The sequence below is a fragment of the Penaeus japonicus genome, unplaced genomic scaffold (genome assembly GCF_977035675.1).
Source record: "Penaeus japonicus unplaced genomic scaffold, GWHDUDI00000001_assembly GWHDUDI00000006, whole genome shotgun sequence".
In the NCBI taxonomy this organism is placed as follows: Eukaryota; Metazoa; Arthropoda; class Malacostraca; order Decapoda; family Penaeidae; genus Penaeus; species Penaeus japonicus.
The window spans coordinates 37156870-37168460 of NW_028234408.1; positions in this window are offsets into that span (position 1 = coordinate 37156870).

Here is an 11591-nt window from a genome sequence, read left to right on the forward strand (position 1 = left end):
GAAAATGTATGAAGAATTAAAGGACTTCAAGATTCAATGTCTGAGGGAGATACAAATATTGAAAAATGAAATTCATGAATTAAAACAAGAGCAAAAAGAAAAACCTAAAGAAAAAAAGGTAATTCAGGCTACTGAATTGGAAACAGAAAAGGCTGTACAAGACACTAAAAATGTAAAAGTAAAGCCAAAGAAGAAACAAGAAAATCCAAGAGGTGAGCAAAGTAAAGTAAATCAGGAAGAAGAAAAAAAACTGTTTTCTGATATAGTAAGGCAAAAATCAGATAAACAGGCCAAGGATATTCTAGACAATGATATTTCAGACACTGAACAACCAAAAAAAGATGATGAGGCTGACTGGAAGGTTGTAGGCAACAAAAAGAAGCAACCAAAACAACCTACAAAAGAAAAGTCAGAGAAGAAAAATGAAGATACATTCAGAGCAAATAGACTCTTTATATACAATCTAGAAGAAAAAGAAGAAAATGATCCTGAAATCAGGAAAACAAATGATATGAAAATGATTAATGATATCATAACAAAATTGAACCTCAATGAAATTATCAAAGTTGAGAGTGCCTTTAGAGAGGGCAAATATTTAAAGGAGGCTTTGAGACCAAGGCCAATTAAGGTCAAATTAGAAAATGAAAAACAGAAATGGAAACTGGAAAGAATATGAAACTAAAGGAAATTGATGAATATAAAGAAGCATGGATATCACTGGACTTGAGTTATGAAAAAAGGCAAAGTCAAAAAACATTGATAAATAAACTAAGAGAAAACAGAGAAAAAGACGGAGCAGGAAAACACTGGTATATCAACAGCATTCATTCCTGCGAAGCATACCTATTCGAACAAAGGCAGGTAATGAAACGCCCACCGCTACACCGGGGGAAGGTCCAGCTCCCCCAAACTAGGGGGAAACGACATCAACTATCTAACAACAGTAGGTAATGTAGACATGCAAAGAAATAATTTATTTGAGACTCTCAAATTATATCCAAAAAGTAACCAGACAAAACCTACATATCTAGAGGACATGGCAAAGATCAACAATTATTCAATGATAGCTCTTACAGAAACTCATCTGAATGAAGACATAAAAAATGAAGAAATTAAAATTGATAACTATGAGTTAATAAGGAAAGATAGAAATAAGAGAAGCAGAGGAGGAGTAGCTCTTTATATCAGGAAAGAATTAGCAACTAGAATGGATACTGTAATAGAATACTCTAATAATACAGTAGAGATACTAGGGGTATTGGTAAAAGATACAAAAAAGCTATACATTATTTTATACAGACCTCCTGGAACAACAGAAACATCTTTCAATGAAGCACTAGGCATTATTAGTAATTACATTGTCAATACAAAGGAAATTGAAGCTATTATTATACTTGGCGATTTTAATTTCCCCTTTATCGATTGGGAAACAAAGAAAATAAAGATAGGAGCAAATGCCACTAAAGATGAAAAACAACAAGCGAGAATGCTTTTAGATTTTGAAGAAAATTTTTACCTTAACCAAATCATTAATATTCCAACAAGGGAAGAAAATATACTGGACCTTGTTTTCATTAGTATAGGGGAAGATGTACACAACATATCATCAACTTATACAGCCCAATCGGACCACAGAATAATTGAAATCACAATGAATAAGTTAAATAATCAGAAAAGTAGTAAAAAACAGATAACCAAAGCAGAAAAGAGTCTCAGATCTTTAAACTTTAGCCATAATCAAATATATTGGAAAAAAATAAATGCAACACTAGAAAAGTCACTAAAAGATATTGACGTTCTCTTAACACCAAAAGATATACTAGAGAAGCTTTATAATGCATTTAAAGATGTTTGTAGAATGTTTGTCCCCCAAAAAACAACAGAAACAAGAATATTATACCAAGAGATCGAAGGATCATGTTAAGAAACAAGAAAAATAAGGTTAACAAATTGAAAAAAACAACAGATCAGATCAAGAGAGAAAGGATCAAAGCAGAGATAAGGGTATTGGAAGATAAATTAAAACTGTCTATAAGTAACCAAAAAGCAGCCGAAGAAAAAAGAGCTGTGGAAGCTATAAAACAGAATGCAAAATATTTTTTCTCTTATGCAAACAACAGGTTAAAGAGAAGAACAGAAATTGGGCCTCTTGAGAATAATGGTGCATTGGTAACTGATTCAAAGGAAATGGCTGAATTACTCAAATTGCAATATGAAGAAGTCTATAGTGTCCCAAGAATAGAAAAATTAATATCAGACCCACAGCAACATTTTAGTATTATTAGTAATGAAGATGAATGTCTCACTGACTTCATATTTGATGAAAAAGATATTCTTGAAGCAGTAAGTGAAATACCAACAAACTCAGCAGCTGGGCCAGATGAAATCCCAGCAATCTTTTTAAAAAACTGCAAAGAAACCATAGCAAAGCCACTGGTAACTTTGTGGAGGAAATCTTTGGACATGGGGATTATCCCCAGCTTACTGAAAGAGGGTACTATAATTCTAATATATAAAGGTGGAAACAAAGGTCAAGCCAAAAATTATAGACCAGTAGCACTAACATCTCATATAATAATAATATTTAAAAGGGTAGTGAGGAAAAAAAATCGTCCAGTTTTTAGACAAAGAAAACAAAATAAATCTCGGGCAACATGGATTCAAAAGTGGTAGATCTTGTTTATCACAGATCCTGACACACTTCGAACACATACTAAGGGACCTAACTGAAAATAGAGAAGTTGACATAATATATCTAGACTTTGCAAAAGCTTTTGACAAAGTAGATCACGGCATCCTGCTACATAAGATTAAAGACCTTGGAATCGGCGGGAAAGTTGGAAGATGGATTTACAACTTCCTAATAAATCGTAAACAAAAAGTACAAATTAATGGGCTTTACTCAAATGAAACGATTATTATGAGTGGGGTGCCACAAGGGTCCGTTCTTGGGCCCTTGTTATTCCTTATTATGATTGGTGACATTGATAATGGTGTGAAACACTCAAGAGTAACATCATTTGCAGATGATACAAGAATAAGTACACCCTTAGATATACAAGATAATGAAAACAAACTTAACGAGGATCTACATACCATCTGTAAGTGGGCATATGACAATAATATGAAATTCAATGCAGATAAATTTGAAATCATAAGATATAGTCCAATTGGAAATTTAAGAGCAAGATCATATTTTGTCGAAGATGTGAAGATTGAGGAGAAAAAAGTAGTAAAAGATCTAGGACTCTATATGAGTAATGACATGAGTTTCAGTCACCATATAGAGCAGATTGTCAACAAAGGAAAAGTTATGAGTGGATGGGTAATGAGGACTTTTAACACAAGAGACCCAGAACACCTTTTACCACTATGGAAAACATTAGTGACCACAAGATTAGAATACCAGTGCCAAGTATGGAGCCCAAATCTTATAAAAGATATAATGTTGATAGAACAAGTCCAAAGAATCTTTACACGGAAGTTAGATAATATGATGGGTCTAAACTATTGGGAAAGACTAAAAAAACTAAGACTGTACTCATTACAAAGGCGGAGAGAGAGATACTTCATTATATATGTGTGGGAAATTATTGAAAACTTAACACCAAATCCAAGACCTGTTGAAGGAGGGGGAATTCAGGTAAGACATTCCCCCAGGCAGAGAAGAACATGCTATCGCACTGGGATAAGTGCACAAACATGCCTGTTAAGAAAAATGCAAAAACAAAGTTTCCTAATAAACGGACCTAAATTGTTTAATAGCATACCGAAGGATATAAGAAACTTAAATCAGTGTAGTGTTGAAGTGTTTAAAAGAAAATTAGATAAATGGCTACACTCAGTACCAGATGAACCACCAACATGTGGTAGTGAAAGAACGAGTGCTGAATCAAATTCCATCCCTCATCAAATTCAGTTGCTTGCAACTGACAAAAAACGGGCGGTCCCCCAGGATGGCCCTGGCATGAGCTAATAACAAGGCTCAAGCTGTAACTACCACCAAGTAAGTAAGTAACCAAGTAAGTATATATATATATATATATATATATATATATATATATATATATATACATATACACACATACATACATACATATATATATATATATATATGATATATATATAAATTATAAATTATATATATATTATATATGCTTTACAAATATATGGTATGTATACACACACACACACACACACACACACACCGACACTCTACAACACTACACACACACACACACACACACACACACACACAACACACACATATATATATATTATAATATATATAGTATATATATATGACAAATATACATATAAAATATATATATATTATTATATATATTATATATTTATATATATATATATATATATATGTTTAATATATATATATGTAATATATATATGTATTACATACACTAAATATGTATATATATATGTTATACATACATTAAAATATGTATATATATAGTATACATACATAAATATTATATATATATTTATTATATATATGTCATATATATTATCATATGTATACATATCAAGACAAATATATATATATACCAATTATATATTAAATATTATAATATTTATTATATATATATATATATATATATATATATATAGTTATAGGTATATATACACACATATGTATCATAAACACACACACACACACACATACACCCACACACATAACAAACACAACACACACACACAAGAGCACACACACACACACACCACACACACACACTCACACACACACACACATATATATAGTCTATATATATTATACTATACTTTATATATTTCATATATATATATATATATATATATACACACACAACACACACACACATATATATATATATATATATATATATATATATATATATATATATATATATATATATATCTTATACACACACACACACACATATATGCTATAATCTAATATCTATCTATCTATCCTATCCTATCTATCTATCTATCTTATATATATTATATATACATACATATATATGTAATATATATGTATATACATATACATATATATATATATAATATATATAATAAATATATTTTTATTATATATACTATTTATAATTATATACATATATGTATATATATATTTATATATATATTATATATATATATATATCAATATAAAATTATATATTTATAATATGTCATATATATATTGTATATATACACACACATAATATAATCATAAAAATATATATTTATAAATATATAAGATTATTATATATTATTTTTTATTATAATATAATTAATTAATTATACTATTTATATATTATAATATATATATGAGTATACAACTATTATATATATATATATATCATAATATATATATTTTATATATATATATATATATATATAATTATATAATACATATATATATGTGTGTGTCGATGTGCTGTGTGTCGTGTGGTTGTGTGTCAGCTGTGTGTGTGTGGCTGTATACATATAATACATTACACACAAACACACACACACATACACAAACACACAGACACACTACCACACACACATTACACACATACACAACCACACACACACACATACCACACAACACATTCATATACTATATATTATATATATAACCCGTTATATATATTAATATATATTATATTATATATGTATATATATATATGTATATTAATATACATACATAACATATCATAGTTGATATATATATATTATATATCATATATATAACTCATTTTATATCGTCGTGTGTGTTTTAAAATATATATATTTATATATATATATATATATTTAATCACAATATATATATATAGTATATAAATATCTTGTCATTGTATCTAACCACCAACTTTTCCTATATCATGTATATAAAATATATATATAAATATAAATTAAAAATAAAATTAAAATATATATATATATATATGAATTATATATATATATATATATATACATACATATGTTTTAAAATACATATATATACATATATGAATATATATACATATATATAGATTTCTAATATATTAGTTATATATAATATATATATATATATATATATATAGCATTAGTACTATATATGTGTGTTAGTACGGTGTGTGTGGTGATTCGTGTGTGTGTCGTGCCCCCGCTGTGTGTACATAATACATACATATCCATATTGCCTTCCCCCCCTGCCTACCTTCCCCTATATATATATATACATATAGTATAATATACATATATATATATATATATATATATAATAAAAATATATATATATATATATTATATACTTATATATTCATCATCATCATCATATGTATGTATGGTATGTATATAATATGTTATATATTACTGTATAATCTATATATATAATAAATATATTTTTATGTATGCATATATCCCTCTCTTAATAATATTATATATATAGAATATATATATATATATATACATATGCTATATATTATATAGTATATAATATATACTCATATATCATATAATATATATATACCTAATACTATGTAATTATATATAATATATAATATATTTATATATAGATATATATGTATATTCTTTTTTTTATCATTGTTATTTTTTTCAGATGAACATTTAAAACAATTCTTCGTTTTCTATTGTGCAGTTGTAGAGAGACTGAAGTGATTTTATAGTGATTTATCAACAACCCTGAATTTATAATTGACATGTCCATCGACAAACGACATAACATTCATTGCTCTGGTTTCCTATTAAAGAAAAGGATAATAACATATTACATCTACATTTCCTGCGATATTGACCTAACATTCAAGAGCTATATCCTTTTCTAGGATTTAGAGTTAAGCAGAATACTAGCGGTAATTAAACTGAGACTCCTATTGACGTGTTAGTAGAGACGAATAAACTCAACACGTTAACGGAATTTCTTCAGTATTCATTTCAAAAACGTGATAAAATCGGACAGCTCCCAAAAAATCTTGCTGTATAGCGTGTCTTAGTGTTCAGTAGGCATGGGCAAAGGGTGTACTCGATTCTTTCTGAGATCGATCAATTCGACTGATTTTCGATTACTCTCGCTTTGAAATAGATATTGTAGTGGTATGTTGGTGGAATCTGGGTGGGGGGTGGGGATGGATGATCTATAGTGGGGGGGCAAGCCAGCCCCAAAACTTAGCCGCCGGGGGTCCAACCAAGCCCGGAAAATATAAGACGTCAGAGGTGGTGGGGAGGGCCGGGAGGTGGGGGGCGTAGGGGGGCAGCAGGGTGGGGCTTTAAGGTCAGGATAAGGTTATCTTTTTACGCTTGTAAAATCCTATGCACAAAACCCTATGAAATGAACCAAATCACAAGGAGCCACCTACCCAATGCTAGGTTGGGACACCGTAAATGTACCCACAAGACACAAATCCTTCCCCCGCCCTAACTCTGTGGTACCAGACGAGTTCAGTTCAAGTTCAGCGTAGGGGCTACCGCATCAAGAAGGGGTGCGGCCAAAGAAGTTAGATTTTCAACCACTTGATGGATGTAGGGACTTTGAATGATTGTTCAAGTTCTATTGACCGGCCAGAGGGTAGAGGCTCAATGCCTGATCTCAATTGGCCAGAAGATAGCCGCACGCTTATTAAAGATCCCTAAGTAGATATTACTATGTGCTTGAGCAAGTAAGACTAGAAACTAGATGGGCTGGAAATTAAGGCAAAAGAGAAGGGCTTAGGAGGGGATGGATATAACCTGATGTATATGGGCCCCGATAAGGTGGGGGATGGACCGACGTGTAGGGGTATCCCCGCCCACCTATTGTTAGACCCCCGCCCCTCCCCGTAAACCGCCCCCCCGCGCGGACCCCCCCCCCCCCCCCCCCACCCCCCCACCCCCCCCGGATTTACAAACCCTACCCCCCCGCCGTCGGGGCACTACTAATTAATCGATCATGCTGTGTAAATCGATAATAATGGCAGTTCATTATTTCTGATTCCTTTCTTGACTCACTGATTCCAAGCGTGTATCAGTGGTGCTACACCTCTTAGCAGCAATAAATTTAATATTATCTCATCTCTTGTCCGCTGAGATAGTTCCGTTGCTATAGTAGTACAGTTTTTGTAGCAAATTTCTGATGGGGCTGATAATTTGTTTATCGCTGCGTGCGACCCTATCAACTTGAAGGGGATTCTAGTATTGCCAACTACTAAGTTAGTTAAACATAGTGTCGCGAAATTTATATTACAAAGTGCTGAGCAGATCAGAATTCAAATTTGGAATACAGGTATAAGTCTGTTTGGTTATGACTTCTCCGAGTTTTTTATTTCAAAAATCTGCCAAAATATAATTTCAATCGTATATGCCCTCAGATGCCCCTGGTATTGCATCTGAGCGAACCAGGACGAAGAGGAAACAAGAACGTTTCTTATTGGGTATTAATGAACTTTCCAAGAAGAAGGTGAGGCAAGCCGTTAGATGAAAGAAGTGGACGAGATGTATAGTTGCAGGGATGATTTTAATGTCTATCGCGAACCATAGTTGAGTAAATGTGCCGAGTATAATATCTTGTATTTTTAGTTCTTATAATAATTGATGGCTGTCAGACCCGATGAATAAAGTGCATGCCACGTAGGATATTGGATTTAACATTGAGGAATTGCCCGAACGAAAAAGAAGAAGGCACCCGGAGGAGGATGAATATATAATTGATTTTGCTGGTATCGCTATTGAATATGGTTATAGGGGAAGAAATATTAATACGCTATTTCAAAAAATGAGAAGAAACACATTTTGGCAACATCTTATTCCCCCACACAATAGTACCATCTTTAAAAGCGTGAGATTAGGACAGAGATAGGACAAGAGGAATCAAATTGATTTCCTCCTGTATGGTAGAAGGAACATATGCGAGGCTCAAAAATTGTTTTTAATTAAAGTAATACCTGGAGACCACATAGCTGGACAGACAGCACAGCATCGCCTAGTTGGATGTTGTTAGACCTATCAATATCATGAAGCTGTTGCCCGAAACTGAATCAGTATGGTGGGCATGAAAACATACAAATGGAGAAGAAAAGAGGAGTTAGGACACAGAGAGCACAGAGAAAAAATTAAGGGTAGGTGACCCCCAGTTCAAGCTGAAGGAGCAGGATTTAAAACAACAATTTAAGATTTAGAATTCTAAAAGATATTGATGTTAACATGGAAGGGATAGATGTCAATACATGGTGGAATAGAACAAGTAAAAAACATCTTAATAGCAGTATAGGTAAAGAAATCCTAGGATCTTCATCGAGAGCAGTGGAAAACTTTGAGGAAAGGAAAATAAGGAGAAAAGACCTGGTGATGGAGTTAGTGGAAAAACTTTGGGAAAATAAGGAGACCTTGGTGGTTTCAATGAAGACGTACAACAAAAAGTTAAAACTACTTACGTTAATAAAATAGAGGGCTGCCAAGAGGGAAAAAAAGTGGGGAAGAAAAGAAAAGTAAACATGAAATAGATAAGGAAGCATATAGAATAAGATGTAAAGGAAGCGAAGAAATCAGTAACTATTGCAAAGTCAGAAGCATATCACAAACAGTACGATGATTTAGACACTAAAGAAAGACCGATAAAGATTTTCAAATTAGCCAAATCATGAAATAAAAGCTAAACCCCCCCCCCCCTACAAAAGAATTTATAACGCATAGTAGACAAATGAGATGGGAAGAAAAACGGGAACATAATAAAGAAAGAAAGGGATATACTAACTAGATGGAAGGACATAAAAATACTATGAAAAAAAGATAAAAACTATTAAATGAGGAAAATGATCTTACTTTGAGAGGAGACTAGTTAGAGAGGATGGAGAACCAAATAACCAAGAGATAGCTGAGTTAATAGAGCGGATGTAAATAGCCTAATAAGATAAAACTAAAAGATGAAAACTGGAAAAAAGGAAAAAAAGCCACTGGACCTGATAACATACCAGTGTCAGTGTGGAAAGCTTTAGGGCAGGATGGTATTAGTATTCTGCACAAACTTATGAAACAAATTATGGAAAAAGAGGCCACACCAGAACAATGGAGGGAAAGCTTCTCTGTCTCTGTCTTTTTCTCTATCTCTCTCCCCCCCCTCTCTCTTTCTCCTTCTCTATCTGTCTCTCTTTCTCTCTCTCTCTCTCTCTCTCTCTCTCTCTCTCTCTCTCTCTCTCTCTCTCTCTCTCTCTCTCTCCTCCTTCTCTTCTCTCTCTCTCTCTCTCTCTCTCTCTCTCTCTCTCTCTCTCTCTCTCTCTCTCTCTCTCTCTCTCTCTCTCTCTCTCTCTCTCTCTCTTCCTCTCAAATTCAAATGTAGAGAAACCTATCCTGGAAATTTGAATCGGTATTCAGAATGAAGAGTGAATATATATATTTTCATGATGCACATCAGTATCAATGACAAAATGCAAAGTTACAATTATTGAGGAAAATTCAAAATTCATCACTCTCAGAACGAAACAAAAATATTTAATATATTTTTGATCATGAAGAAAAACATATTAGCATGTTATACTTTTTGCTTTTCAAAATGATCTCAAACTATGCACCGAGACCGACTTTGACCGTCTGCTATAGTATTATTAATGGCAATAAACAACAACAATAATCATGATGATGGTGAAAATAATCATAATCATAATGATAATGAAATTATAATGATAATGATGATGATAATAATAATAATGATAATGATAATAGTACTACTACTAATAATAGTGATAATGGTAATGGTAATGATAAGGATAATAAGAATAAGAATATTAATAATAATGATCATGATCATGATAATCATTATAGTAAATATAATTTTTATAATTATTATTATAGTAAAGATAATAATAACATTAATAATAACAAAAAAGAGGGTTATAAAAATGATGGGCATGATAATATGTATTATTATTATTAATATCATTATCTTAATCATCATCAGGAAAATCATGATAAAGGTAATAATGATAATAAAAAATATAATATGATTGTATAATAAGTATGCGTGTATTAAAATACCCTACATATGAAAGGTATGTGATGCTGAGACAGGGATCCACATTAACTATAATTTATTTTAACTTAAACTATGAAAAATGTGATAGAACACTACACCGCATAGATAATATAGCAATATAATATAGGAGGTTAGCCATTTTGGCCTTACCGTCCTATTGTGTTCTTGTTTTCTTTCTTTCTTTCTTTCTTTTTTTAGTTAACAATTAGTGATAATAGATTTTTTTCTGTAATAAATTATTTCGATTACTTTTCGATTACTTTCACCTGATAATAGATATTGCAGCAGAATATTGGTTAAATAGAAGAATAGAAGGTATAATGTTATGGCTGTATTGGGGTCTCTCTCGAAAATTTAGTTAATTAACACAGTTTGAACCGTAACTTACTAACTCGGGACTTCCTTTTATATTTAAGTATATCTGGCAATAAATTGTTTTTGTTTTCATAGCGCAACTTAATATCAATAAGGATTCATGAAGCTACGAACATAAATGAAAAAAAATGTTTTTTTTTTATGTACGAATGAATCTTTGAATTTGCTTAGATTTTGCTCGTGAACAGAAACACATTTTTTTCCATAATGTAACCGAATATCAGTAATG